At 34.0% G+C, this 14,663-nt stretch overlaps 2 long non-coding RNA genes across 4 annotated transcripts; both read right to left on the reverse strand.

Moving 5' to 3' along the window:
- Positions 1 to 486: 486 nt before the first annotated feature.
- Positions 487 to 1,268, reverse strand: LOC125210947. The gene is made up of 2 exons (XR_007174434.1): positions 885 to 1,268; positions 487 to 698 (listed from the first exon to the last, which is right to left on the reverse strand). It is a non-coding gene; the product is annotated as an uncharacterized LOC125210947 (long non-coding RNA).
- Positions 1,269 to 1,272: 4 nt separating this feature from the next.
- LOC125210948 lies at positions 1,273 to 4,232 on the reverse strand. Of its 3 annotated transcripts, none has more exons than XR_007174436.1 (7): positions 4,159 to 4,232; positions 3,890 to 4,023; positions 3,754 to 3,824; positions 2,768 to 3,588; positions 2,604 to 2,696; positions 2,265 to 2,509; positions 1,273 to 2,074 (listed from the first exon to the last, which is right to left on the reverse strand). It is a non-coding gene; the product is annotated as an uncharacterized LOC125210948 (long non-coding RNA). The 3 variants fall into 3 exon arrangements; XR_007174437.1 differs by having other exon boundaries at positions 1,273 to 1,784; positions 1,882 to 2,074; positions 2,604 to 3,588; XR_007174435.1 differs by having other exon boundaries at positions 2,604 to 3,588.
- Between the last annotated feature and the right edge of the window lie 10,431 nt (positions 4,233 to 14,663).

Below are 14,663 nucleotides of genomic sequence, written 5' to 3' on the forward strand. Positions count from 1 at the left end.
GTCAGATTTGATGGACCTGTTGCGAGAAATACCTGGAAGGGAGGCTTTGAAGCTACGGACAGACGTAAGTTCATGAAACCCTAACTAGTTATTAATAAACCAATTGTGTTGTTGAGAAATGATCATTCGTATTCATGTGTTGGTGACTTGGTGTATTGTGTCTGAACCAGGTTGCCTCAATGGCATATCACATCTGCGGCAGCAATTGATAAGAAGATAGTAAAGATTTCTGAATTAGGAGTTCCTTTGTAAAACAGCATTGAGTGCCAAGTCCAGCTTGTCAATTTCAAAATGATGGAGATTTTGCGATTCTGTTTCATGATGAGATATCTCCTTTAGATTGAATTTGGCAGTAACTGTTCTGGGATGATTTGTGTAACTATTTCTTTCTGTATCGGGGGTTGTCCAAACAAGCAAGAATACTATTTCTACAGAAAACCTCATTGATGGGTATATCAATTAGTATACCTGGAATGGATGATTTAAGAGCTTACAAAATGTATAGTATCTTATTTCCAAGGAAGTCTGCAAAAAAGGGATAGTGTAATGAGAGTTGTTACACCATTCTATCACATTTACTGATACAAACTATTTCCTCATCTTTGTGAAAAGTTCCGAGGGAGGTCTTCCCGTTCCCGAATCTCAGCTGCCAAAGCCACCACTACCAGCCTGATTGCTGAAAGCTCCAAATCCACCACCTTTACGTTTTGAACAACACAATCAGTTATACTTATAGCCATGCCTATTCACTGAATATTCTGCAATAAGATTTTATATAGCAACCTATTCGAATAATAACTCCCGCGGAGAAATCATCTTTTTTTTTTTTATAAACATCATTAAATATAGCAAAATAACAAAAGTTTGAACTACATAGCATTTACCTGAACCTGTCAACATAAACCCGCCTCCAGCATTAGCACTACCAGCAGCCGCAGTAAATCCTCCACCTGTGGCTGCGGCAAACCTTCACCACCACCTGTGGCTGGTGCAGCAAAACCTCCACCACCTCCTGAAGCAGCCGCTGCAGATCTACCCCTAAAATCAACACCAGTGTTGCCAAAGCCAGCAGTGCCTCCAGGTAGACCAGTCCCAAGCTGCCTAGACTGTCCAAAAGAGCCTAGACCTTGTTGGCCAGCTCCTACGTTTGCAAGTTGCCCGAATCCAGCTGCAGGTGAACCTTGACCAGAAACTCCAGAACTAAATCCTCCAGAACAGTTAGCAGTTGTCGGCTGCAGAGTTTATGGTGGTTTGAAGCCGAAAGACGTAAGCCGCTGTGACACACCCTCCTTGGCTTCAGAACAGAAATGAGATGCAGGAAATAATTTTGCTGAACTTGGTTTTGCCACGGAGGAGGGTACTGGATAACTGTTACTCAAAGGTGATGATGGATCCAAAACCATTTGCAGTGGGCTAGAAGCTAACGGACCATCATTAGGACTACTTGGCCTTTCCAAACTTTTACTGAACACACTCTTCTCTGGTTGATTAGGGGAAAAGCTAAAAGCAGAAAAGAAAGTTGCTGGAAATTTAGTATCTGATGTCTCAGCACCAGATTAGTGTTCTTCTGATCCTTGGTTGTTGCCTTTAAGTTTTCTAAATTCCCAGTCGAGCCAAAGGGTGAAGCCAGAGACTGCTCAGGCATTGATGTTAACGGCCGGAAGCTTGTGGCAGGCTGCTGGGGAAATTTAGACTGGCTTGTAACAAAAGGGAATTTTGCCCCAGGAGGGCTACTCTTTGTTTTGTAATCTTCTAGCCATGCAGAAGGATCCTTGTTGATGATCCTTGAATACATTTTTGAAATAGACTGGTTTCTGAGTTTATTTTTATCAAAACCAAGAGACCTAATCAAATACTATTTCCGTTGAACCTTCATCATACCTTTGCTTTTGTGATGGTTTGGAAAAGCTCCGGAGGTATTCGAAAGTTCTGAATGAGAAACCTCAGATTTCTTCTGAGGACTGAGATATTGTGTATTTATGTTTAGCAATGGCCGATTCGGACTTCCCTTCTCATAATCTTCTTTTAGCACCATGTTTACTGTTGACTTTGGAGGGTCAAAACTCACCCAGCTCTGCATTTAGTTGTGAAAGAAATGCATCATGAATTAGTTATGGAATAATAACATTCCCAAAGTGAGAAGACAAAACAAAATTAATATAGACTTCTAAACAAATAGCCACAGTGCGTAGTAACCAATAATACACATTTTAAAAGTAAACTGAAAATGGCACACTGGAATAGTAATTAGCAAGAAATATTACACGAACAAGAGAGTCTCAGTGCCTCCTCGCAGTTTGTGGTTCACTGCCCTTGGGATAGCCAGATTGGTTCCTTCTAGACTGTTCTTTTGAATCAATAAAGCGTGAACAGTGGGTATCCAAAATGAAAGTAATGGACAGATTCTGCTTCTGGGAAAAGAATAAACAACCCATATTGGAAATGCAACCTAATTGAATGATACTTCTTATGCGTCCTCATCTTTTTCTTCTTTCTTCTGCTCATGCGTCTGATCAAGTTGAATTATCTCAATATAAGCACATTACTCATACATATATTAATAAGCTTTCACAGTTTATATGCATAAGGAATTGGGAATGTACCTCCTCAACATGTGAAATTCCATTGAGTTGACCAAAGTTTTCAACAAACGGAATGGTTTTTGGTTTAGACGAAAACCATTTGACACCAAGATGCTTCAACATTCCAATGCTACGATCAAACACCACTAGCTCATCATTCAAGCTTGCAAAATACAATAGCTTACCGTCCGGCGAGGACCATAACATCCGCCTAATACCACGAGTATGGAAAGCAGATTCTCTTGTCCAAGATCCATCTCTCATACTCCAGAGTTGGAACTTCCAAGGCACATCATCTTTATCATCCAACCACTCAACAACACTTAACAGCCCCTTATACTTTATAATTTTAAAATTGGACTTACTAAGTTCAGGAAAGGGTAAAGTGGACATGGTTTCAGTAGAAAGGTCAAATGAACAGAAGACAGGGCCACAGACTCCTCTTTTATATGCTTTACAATAAAAAATGCCATCCAGGCAAGCACAATATCTTAAGGGAAAAAAGTCATACTCGGTGTAATTTATTCTCCTCCAGGAATTAGTTTTAAGTGAATACAAGTCAAAGTAATATAACTCGCCAGCATTATCTTCCAACCAAAATTGTTTAAGATGCATCACTTTGACATCTTCAAATTTATGGTCAGACCACATTCCATATGCTGTTATAAACCACCTAAGTAGATCAGGGGGTTCTGTAAGGGGCTTAGGCAGGATCTTATACTCACTCGTAGTTGGGTTCCAAAGAGCATGACCCGACTTAAAACTATGAAAATGAAGTAGACCATTACAAGTAGGCCCACTTAAAGTATAGTTTTCCTTTAGAAAAGAAGGAAGACATATGTGATAGTTGGGTGAGATGGTGCCATCCTCTTTAAGGGAATATGATCATGATAATAAACAACGGTCTCAGGCTTAGGGTAGATGTCTGCCTTGGAAAGTTGTAAGCATGATGATGTACATTTTATCTCTTACACGCTCAAAGCAAGATCAGGTGGCCAATGGAAAGCTGCACAACAAAAATGGACAATTGACTCTAACAAGAAGAGTTTATATTTTAATTTTAAAATTTGTTTCTGAATTCCATCAGTTAAGAATAGTGAACATAATAATCAATCATATGGATATGGAGTGAGTAATTCAGTTTAATAGTATTCAGATGCTTTGCAAATACCTGGGGGTTTAGCCAATTCACGATCAATATCCCAAGGTTTCAACTGTCGAGGATCAATCTTTTCTAAGTTTCTAACAAAAATCCCACAGTTAGACAAATGCAAACAAGTCAGAATGGAGTATATTATTAATAGAACCTGCGGACGAATCGAGCTTCGGGCGCTGAAACGTAAATGGAAGATCGAACACCTCTGCGGAGAGAAAGGCAGCACATGGCGGAGCTCTGCAGACAGCATATGGCGGAGCTAGCCAAGCGGGAAGTCATGCTTTTCTGTCAAGATAGATTAGGATTCAGCTGATAACCAAATCAGATTTGAGAAAAACAAGGAATCAGAAAATATACTCTATCTCTGCAGCTAATCTAAAGAAAAATAAGTAACTTATTTCAGAGAAGGGAGAGAAATACCGCAGTGAAGAAGAAGATGACGCGTCGAGAAGAAGAAGAAATTTCGTGAAGGAGGAGAGCGAGGCCTTGGCGGCGGCTCTGATCTGATTTTTGGGAGGGAAGTACGTAACTTATACAAAATGTTTTACACTATTTGTTTCATATTTGTACAAAAATTTTCAAGTTTACATAAGTTATACAAAATGTTTCACTCATGTCCAATTAAGTACATTTCGTTATATGTGTTTGAACGACGTTAACTTTTCACTTATGGGACGTATAAACCATAAAACAATGATGAAACTTTTTGTACTACCATGAAACAATTATGAAACATTTTATATTTCACATAGTGACACACCATTCCTGCATACACACACACCATTCCCATACACACACTATGCACTCTCTCTCTCTCTCGCAAAGGAGGTGACGGAGCACGACTCCACTTCCTCTCCGGCGACACCCACCTCCGGCCTGCCTTTCGCGGTTGCCTCCCTGTAATCCTCTGTAACCCCCTTCTTCGGCAACGCCCTCCTTCGGCCTGCCTTGCGCGGAGCACAACTCCACCTCCTCTCGCGGTCATCGGCAAGATCTCATGATTAGCACCCTCGTATTCTCTTGCTCTTGTTCCACCTCTTACCGCTTCGTCTTCAATTTCGGTATGAGGTAATAGGGTTCCAAATAGCCCATCATCTCAGCTGGCGACGTCAATCACCGACACGCCTTTAGGCGAGGTCAAAATCGCCTAACTTAGTGTCAGATTTTGATAGAGAGTTAAGATCAGTTTGTTCATGGCGCTATCATGCTCGTCAACCGTTAAAATTATTGGAACTGAAAATCGGAATTTCAATCGTGAATTGAGGATTACATTCGATCAATCCAACATTTATTCTGTACTTTCAATTGCATTGACGTATGCAATGGACTTTATAGCAAAAACAAAGAGGATTACTTTAATTCGAGTCATCATCGTTAGGAATGATGCTAAGTGTAAAGCTGAAGTTAGTTTTAAGATAATCGAAGATGGCGCACTTTAAACTGAAATTAGTTCATTTGAACTCACTTTTTATATAGTGAACTGAACTATATTGTTAAACGGAGTTATAAATAAGTACTATGTGAACACAATATACTTCACTATAAAGCAAATAAAGTTCACTGTAAGCACAATATACTTCACTATAGAGCCAATAATGTTCACTATAAACACGATAAAGCCAATACAATTTACTATAAACACAATATACATCACTATAAAGCCAATACAATCCGCTGTATACACAATATACTTCACAATATATATAAGTTCATTTTTAGCATGTTTTTAGTTAACTTCTTACTTATTTAGTTCACTATGTACATGTTTCAGTTCACTGTAAGTAAGTTTTATTTTCTACAAACTTAGTTTTTGACCAAATACGGTTCACTATGAACCAAAACGTTGCACTTTAAGACAAGATTGATTCACTTTCATATCATTGTAGTTCACCCGGAAAGTTACAAACGAAGCATATTTCTGTTTCACTACAAATGCGAATTAGTTCACTTCATATACATTTTAGTTCACTACTTTAGTTATTTATTTTATATCAACAATTATTTAATTTATTGTGATCTATATTTTGTTAGATACATTTAACAAGTATTCATTTGTGAACTAAATATGTAGTAAAAATCATCTTAAAATGAACTGAACAAGGTTTATTTTATAGTGGACAAAATGACAAATATATATACTATACCAATTTCTACAAATGTATATAAATTTGCTAGAAGTTTGCAATAATTTTTCCATATCGACGTCGATGTATTTCCTACAATATTCGTAATGATTTGATGTTGTAGTGACTCATGATTTGTCTTCAATAACATTAATGCTCTGGAATACATGAATGCTCTACAATACTTTGCATGGACCTTCAAGTTTATCCATTGATATCATCTTCGTCTTCATAGACGCCCAAGTTTCATTCATCATCTTTACCTCTACTTTCGTCGCTCTATATTTTTCTCTTCGTCTTTCTTTAAGTAAATCAGTAGCTTTCGAAAGATTCTCATATTATCCTATCATTTAAAGAAAGTAAAATATGATTAACAATATCATTAAATATAAAGTCAATACAGTATAAACACAATATACTTCACTGTAAAATCAATACATCGAACTATAAACACTATTTACTTCACTATGAAACCAATATACTTCAATATAAACATAATATACTTCACATATAAACAACCTTAATACATTCTCATCGCACAATCAATACACATCACTTTCACATACCAATAGTACCTTTTTTATAATCAGATAGTAAATATTAACAAAAATGAAGTGAAAAAATCAAGACTCAAAAGTCATCTAATGAACTAAACCAAATCAACCAAATGCAACACAATTGACTGTAAACACAATATACTCCAATATATAGTCAATATAATTCATTGTTAACACAATATACTTCACCATGAAGTAAATATAAATTTACTGTAAGCATAATGTACTATATGATACACATCACTATAAATTCAATATGCTTCATTATAAATAAAATATACTTCACTCTGAGCATAATAAACTTCACTGCATAATATACATTTCTAAGCATAATAAACTTCGCTATACTTCACAATAAGGATCATATACTTCACTTGCATAATAAACTCCTCTGCATACTGATAAGTCGTATTCTAAACCTTGGTTACTGGTCAGTATGTCGTGAAATACATGTATTATCTGCAAAACAATTGCTTAAGTGTGCAGGATTGAAGGATCCAAGTCAGTAGGTGACGATTCGTGTGACGCAAGTGAAAAGGGCACTAGAAGGGTGCGATACTGACCAGAATGCATGCCAGAGAAAAGGCTCGAGATGGAGAAGGAGGATAGCTGGGATGATTATTTTACAAGGGTAAAAAGGTCAAAATGCGGGAGAAGTCTACCCTAAAAGCAAGGGCAAGCCTCCCTATAAAAGAAGCCATTTGGAGAGAGAGAAAGAGTTCGGTTCGAAGTTTGACAATCACACTTAGTAGAATTCTCTCTAGAAGATCCACCCTTCAGCATTATCTTACCTCTCGTTCCTCGCCACAGCCATGGTCACTTGACGTCCAAGAGTCTGCCGGAGAAGTCATCAGTTCGCCTTTCCAGCCAGTTATCGCAGTAGTATAGTAGTATCATCGCCCGGAGTGGCACAAACAATCTTAATCGCTTTCTTAGTTAAAGTTTACTTGTTTTCATCGCTAGTTATTCTGCAAACACTTATCGTTGGTGCTCTTTTGAAGTACTTTGTTAAATTCCAGCTTTTACGTTATGAAGTTTCTATTTCGCATGTCACTTTGGTTTGAGTTTGCTTCATTCTGCCTAGGGAAGTTAGATTTAGTTATTGCTTTCAATTTCTAAGTGTTTTATCATCGGAAGTTGTTGATTCGAAGTGTAGCTATGTTTTGTGAAGTTCTCGTGCATGAGTTTCTTTTCTGCGTAGTGATTACCTCCTTGCATGTCAGTCAGTAGAAGTAAAAGTTGCAGTTACCGTTTAATTTAAGTTTAAGCATTTTAATCGATGGATCTTGAGTTTGAATTCATGAATCTGAAGTTTAGTTATGGTGTCTGTGTTCATATGATTTTTGTCAATACTTGGTGAGGAAGAAAACGTCAAAATCAACTTTATTTGGTCTACTTTTGCTTTTAAGTTACTTTTTACTTTTGTTCCCTACTTTTCAGAGGTACTATCCAGACCTGTCAGAGAGCCCCAGTCATCAGATACACTTTGTTACATAATTTTCCTCTTTTAGTAACTGTCTACTTTCCATATGTCTCTGATACGCCTTGTCCCCTATTTTCACGAACACTCCCACATGTCTGTTATTTTCCCGTCTACTAGTCAGTAGAGTACTACCTTATTTCATGTCTAGGTAAAATCTCAACCCAAGCGTGGTAGCTAACCAAACACCCAGGAAAGTCACCACAGTTATCTAAACGTGTCCATCCTCGTGGGATTCGACCCTTACCTCCGCTATACTAATCAGTAGAAGTGGGTTGAGGAAATTTGTTTGAAGTCAGGTCTCGGTCGTCGTATCAACGACTCAGCTGGGTCGGGAATCTCTTCCCTGATCAGTTGGATACACTCCAATTCCACATGCGAAACCATCGAGGACCAAGACCAGGCCACTTCACATACTATAAGGTAATATACTTCACTGTTAAGCAAAATATACTTCACTTTAAGCATATACTAGTTCACTATATGCTTAATATATATCTCTAAATAATTAAATAACTTACTGTTAGAGTTTGTATACTAGAAATCACCTTTCGAGTGATTGAATACTATTAAAACTCTTATTTTATTTTCCAAATGAATAAACAGATTATTTTTGTCATAATGTTGTTATGTTTTACATTTAATAGATGTTTATTACATGTTTAAATGTATAATTAACTTAACAAAGTCTAACTCTTTATTTTAGTAGACCGGTTGTGGGCGTCGTTCACTTTAAGGTAACACGGTCGGTTCTAAACAAAGAAAAAGAAGAATTTCACAACTTAGATAGGCTTAGGCTACCTATCGTGAAAGGTTGCAATGTCAGTCCGATTATTTCTAAGCCTTACTGAAATAAGATGACATTGGTGGGGTATAGCACTGAATTGGATCTAACAGCGAGACATGTCTTTATGCTATCTACTGAATGACGAGGTCTTGTAAATTATTGTTTCTTAATCAATGTACGTTAGCATTGAGCATACAATATTGATTATGCACTACTTTGACTTACCAAATGGTGCGGGTTTTTCGCAACCCAATAAGCCTGGTATATTGGGTAGTGGTGATTAGTATCTAGCGGTGTTAGGATTGCTATTATGTTGAATCGTGCGCGAGGTGAGTCTCGTTTGATAACATCCTCAAGAGGAGCTTGAAATAAAGTTTTATTATTCGGAACCTAGCTAGTTGGAGTTTGATTACTCTACGAATAATAAATAAGAATTTATTGATGAGTCCACTCTTGGAATTAGTAAGATATTAATTAATTAAGTCCATAGCAGACAATGATTAATTAATGGAAGTTTCTATCTTAAGCGTGAGAAATAAATATTAAGCAATGGAAACCCGAAGTACTTATAATTTCGGATTTGGATGGGGAGTGCAATATTACTTCTGTAGTGGCTGCTCGTAATATTCCAATTATAAGCTTATATTAAATTGGGTTTAATTTAATTAGTAAAAAGCTAATTAGAGGAGCTCATATCCAAAACCTTCTATAGATCCCTGTCTGGGCCCAATATGTGACTTAATATAAATAGGAGAATAAAGGAGATAGAAATCACTTTTATTTTGAGCACAAAATTTCGTCCCCCTCTCTATTTTGAAGAGGACGAAAATTTCCTCTTCCTCTCTTCCGTGGGATAGGTTTTCCGTCTTCTTTATTTAAGTCCTAGTATACTGGTGAGATAGCCCACCCTGATATCAGTTTACAGTCCGGGAACCAGACAGAAGATCCGTGGTTTAGTACTGAAGATCTTCACGTGGAGAAGGCGCTAGCTATCTTCGATTCTTTGGAGAATCATCAAGGTAGAATAGCTAAACCGTAGAAAAACATGTTTTAGGTTTTAATTAATTTAAAGCATGATTTATTTGAGTTATGAGCATGATACATGTGATAATTGCGCGAATAGAATTTGTCTAAATAATATGCTAAATAGATCAGGATAATTAAGTAATCGATTTATGTATGCTTCCGCTGCCAACCCCTTCACTTAACATATTACTTTTCTTATGGAGGTCTATCATGCCTTTCTTTTGACATCTTCTTCACAGCTGTTTGATCCAAAGTATTGTAAGTATAATCTGAAAAAGAACATTTTTAAGCATAATAAACATGCCAATAGGCATACCAATATTGTAGTTCACTATAAACATCGTATACATCACTATATAATCAATATACTTCACTGAAATGAAAAGAAAGTACAATATAAACAATTTTTTTCACTTAAATATCAAAAATCAGTATACACGTCTTATTTACTTCACCAATAACGACATTTACTTCAATATTGTTGAATCTTTATCAACAACTGGTTGATTCATTTATTCTGCAGAAATATATAAAAGAGGGAACATCTTTTTTTTCCACGAACTTTGCCAAAATATCATTTTAGGTCCGTGAACTTTGAAAATATCATTTGAGATCTGTCAACTATGGGTTAATATCATTTGAAGTATTTTTTTATTATTTCCAAGTTTTTTTGGACGAAAATACCCTCAATACCTTAAAGGGTATATATTTTTGATAAACTTACCATATACTCATATTTTTTTTATAAATATCATTATAATATATTTTTGACGAATTTTCTAAGTATAATTTGACCTTTAATATTATCACTTAATTTTGTGACATGCAAGTCAAATTGCTTCTTCAATTTTTTATATTAAAGAATTTTAAAATTGAATAAAGAATTTTTCTTTAATAATAAAAAATTGAAAAGGGATCTTTTCTTGCATGTCACAAAATTAACTAATTAAGTGATAATATTGAAGGTCAAATTATATTTAGAAAATTCATCAAAAATATATAGTAAAGATATTTATAAAAAATATGTGTATATGTTAAGTTTATTAAAAATATACACCCTTAAATATTGAGGGTATTTTCGTTCAAAAAAACTTAGAAATAGTAAAAAGAGGGAACTTCTTTTTTGGTCCACGAACTTTGCCAAAGTATCATTTTAGGTCCGTGAACTTTGAAAATATCATTTGAGGTCCATCAACTATGGGATAATATCATTTGAAGTACTCTTTTACTATTTACAAGTTTTTCTGGACGAAAATACCCTCAATACCTTAAAGGATATATATTTTTAATAAACTTATCATATACCATATTTTTTATAAATATCTTTACAATATATTTTTGACGATTTTTCTAAATATAATTTGACCTTCAATATTATCACTTAATTTTGTGACATGCAAGTTAAATTGCTTCTTCAATTATTTATATTAAAGAATTTTAAAATTGAATATAGAACTTTTTTAATAATAAAAAAATTGAATAAAAATTATTTCTTGCATGTCACAATATTAAGTGATAATATTGAAGGTCAAATTATATTTAGAAAATTCATCAAAAATATATAGTAAAGATATTTATAAAAAATATGAGTATATCATAAGTTTATTAAAAATATATACCCTTAAAAATATTGAGGGTATCTTCATTCAAAAAACTTGTAAATAGTAAAAAGAGTACTTCAAATGATATTATCTCATAGTTGACGGACCTCAAATGATATTTTCAAAGTTCACAAACCTAAAATGATATTTTAACAAAGTTTGTGGACTAAAAAAGATGTTCCCTCTATATAGAATCATAATAGACAGAAATTATAGCATGAAACCTTTAAGTGTATCGATTAGTATGAAATTAGCTTTAAGTGCATTCAATGTTTCACCCTCCACATTATTATTCACTTAAATATCAAACATCGCTATAAGCATCATATACTTCTTTGTAACCATAATACATTGACTGTAAATGTAAAATACTTCACTACTTCACCGTAAGCATATACAAGTTCACTTAAGCACACTACACTTCACTACATGCAGCAGCGGAACTAGTAAGGGGCAAGCCCCTGCTTGCCGGCGCCGGACACGTATAATTGTTCCTGCTTGGGGCGGAAATTGAAGAGAGGGTATTCATGTTTTTAGAGAGATGGGGGAGAAGAAATGGAGAGTCATAGAGAGAATAGATATAGTCGTATCGCGACCAAGAAAGAGGAGTAGTGAACTTTGGAAATGATGTCTGACTCACCGTAAGCTATCCTATTTTAACTTTTCATAGAGCAATATTGCGCATGACTTTTGCCCAATTGTTTAATACCACTATTTTAGATTTAATAGTTTATTTAATAAGTTATGAAATCAGAATATACTAGAAATCAGAATATACCAATATCGTATTAATAATAAAAATGCATATTGCAACATAGAATTATTTTGAAAGAGTGATGAGGAAGACATTATCAAATATTATAAACAAATAATTATACTATGTACTTCCTCCGTGCCTGATTAATCAGGAGTAGCTTTGACCGAGCACGAATTTTAAGAAATGTAAAGAAAAGTTGGTTGAAAAAGTTAGTGGAATGTGAGACCATTTTTTTATATTAGTTTTATAATAAAATATGAGTGAAGTGAGTTAGTGGAATGTGATACCTACATCATTTATAATAAAAATGAAGTGCTACTCTTAATTGGGGATAGATTGAAATGGAAAAGTACTACTCTTAATTTGGAACAGACCGAAATGGAAAAGTGCTACTCTTATTCAGGGACGGAGGAAGTATTATATTTTACTCATCTTAGTATTGAATAATACATTGCGCATGAATTTTGCCCAATTGTTGAATTTGGACGATTAATTATTTAGTTGATTGTAAAATAATAGAAATAGAAGTACAGTTAATTGCTTAGTTGCTCAACACATCTTCATCTCCTTTTTCAAATCTAACTATCCTCATAATCTTAAAATAATACTCCCTTCGTCCATCATTAGGAGACACATTAAAGTTTGGCATGAGTTTTAAAAAATATTATAAAAAAAGTGATTAAGAAAAGATAGTAAAATGTGGAAATTATTTTTATATATTAGTTTTATAATATGAGTGGAATGATTTGGTGGAAAATAAGGTGTACCTTCCATTTATAGTAAAAGTGAACCGAAACTTCTAATAATTGACAGACTAAAATAGTAAACCAGGACTGTTAATGGCAGGCGGAAGGAGTATTATTTATTTGAAAATAATAATAATGATTATTATAATTTTTTATATTTTATTTTATTTTATTTTCAGCACCGGCTTATTTGATTTTCTGGTTCCACCACTGACTACATGCTCAATATACTTCAATGAAGTGAAAAAAAAAAAAATCATATTGTAGGGCATACATCATATACTTCTCTGTAACCATAATATGATTCACTGTAAACATGGAGTACAAGTTAATTGTAAACACACTATACTTCACTACATGCTTAATATATTTTCACTGAGAAAAAAACAGAATACTATAGGACATGCATCGCATACTTCACTATAATCATAATACGATTCAACGTAAAATACTTCACTTCACTGTAAGCGTACTAATTCACTGTAAGCACACAACACATCACATATTCAAAATTCACAAATAAATTCCAGAGATGATAGCAATCAGTTGCAGCGATTATTGAAATAAAAGCAAAAAATGAAATTCACAAAACTCTAAATCATGTGGTGAGGTCGATTAAAATAAAGTAAGAATGACTCACGGTCGGCCTTGGAGTATATCGCCGGAACATCTGGTTGCATTTCTCTTCTGACAAAAAAATGAAATCTAAATTGGTTGAAAGAAATGTTAATTGGAATGAATTCCAAATCGGTAGGTTAATATGTTGACGTTGATTCTGATTTTCTATTGTATGCATTTGATCTTCTAATATGTCTACAAGCCATTGCATCATTGCATCTGGTGTTCATAGTTGGAATCTGAATCTTTTAAGACTTGAAAATGAAATTACCAATTACTCCGTATTAATAATAATATAATAATAATCAGTTGGGTATTACGGAATTGGGAATTTAGAATTGCAGACTTCAATTCCATATCAATTGTTTGATATTGTAAAAATATTTGGAATTACAAATAATTTAAATTAAATCCGAACTTTGATTTATGGAATTCCAAGTAATTCTAAAATTGGGTATCGGCATCTGCTTACACACATTGCATGCGCATACATATAATACAATAATACACACATTGCACACAGCGCACACAAAGCAATACAGAAGTAGAGGAGGTAGAGATGAGTGATGTTTGGGCTTTGTTTTGTTTTAATATTCATTTGGGCTTTCATTTATTAGGAATGGGCCCATTTACATATTATTGTGAAGTTGAGTTTCTAATTAAAGATTATAAAAATATTGGTTATTACTAAATGAATGATATCCTGTACATAAAATGATAGAAAATTTAAAAAATATTGATAATGTATCTATTATCCTGTAGTTTCAAGATATTATGAATTATATTTAAAACAATTATGATTTAGCATCACATAAAAATTTATAAAGTTACTATATAAAATTAAATATCTAAATATAATTAGTAATTTTACATTCTTGTTTACTTTATTTATAAAAATATTATATATAAAATTAAATATTTCAGAAATATTAGTAGTACTATTTTACTATCTTGTTTAACTTTATTTATATATAAAATTAAATATTTAATACTCCCCCCATCCCGCATTACTTGTCCACATTTGACTCGGCACAAGTTTTAAGAAATGTAAATAAAAGTGAATTGAATAAGTTGGTGGAATATGAGTCTCACTAGTATATAGTAGTTTTTTACTCCTTCTGTCCCATAATAATATGGACAATGGAGATGTATCGGGTTTTAATGCAAAATTGGTAAAATAAGAGAGATGTAGAAAGAAAAAGTGATTGGAATATTATTAGTGGAGATTGG

The sequence above is a fragment of the Salvia hispanica genome, chromosome 3 (assembly GCF_023119035.1).
Source record: "Salvia hispanica cultivar TCC Black 2014 chromosome 3, UniMelb_Shisp_WGS_1.0, whole genome shotgun sequence".
NCBI classification, from domain to species: Eukaryota; Viridiplantae; Streptophyta; class Magnoliopsida; order Lamiales; family Lamiaceae; genus Salvia; species Salvia hispanica.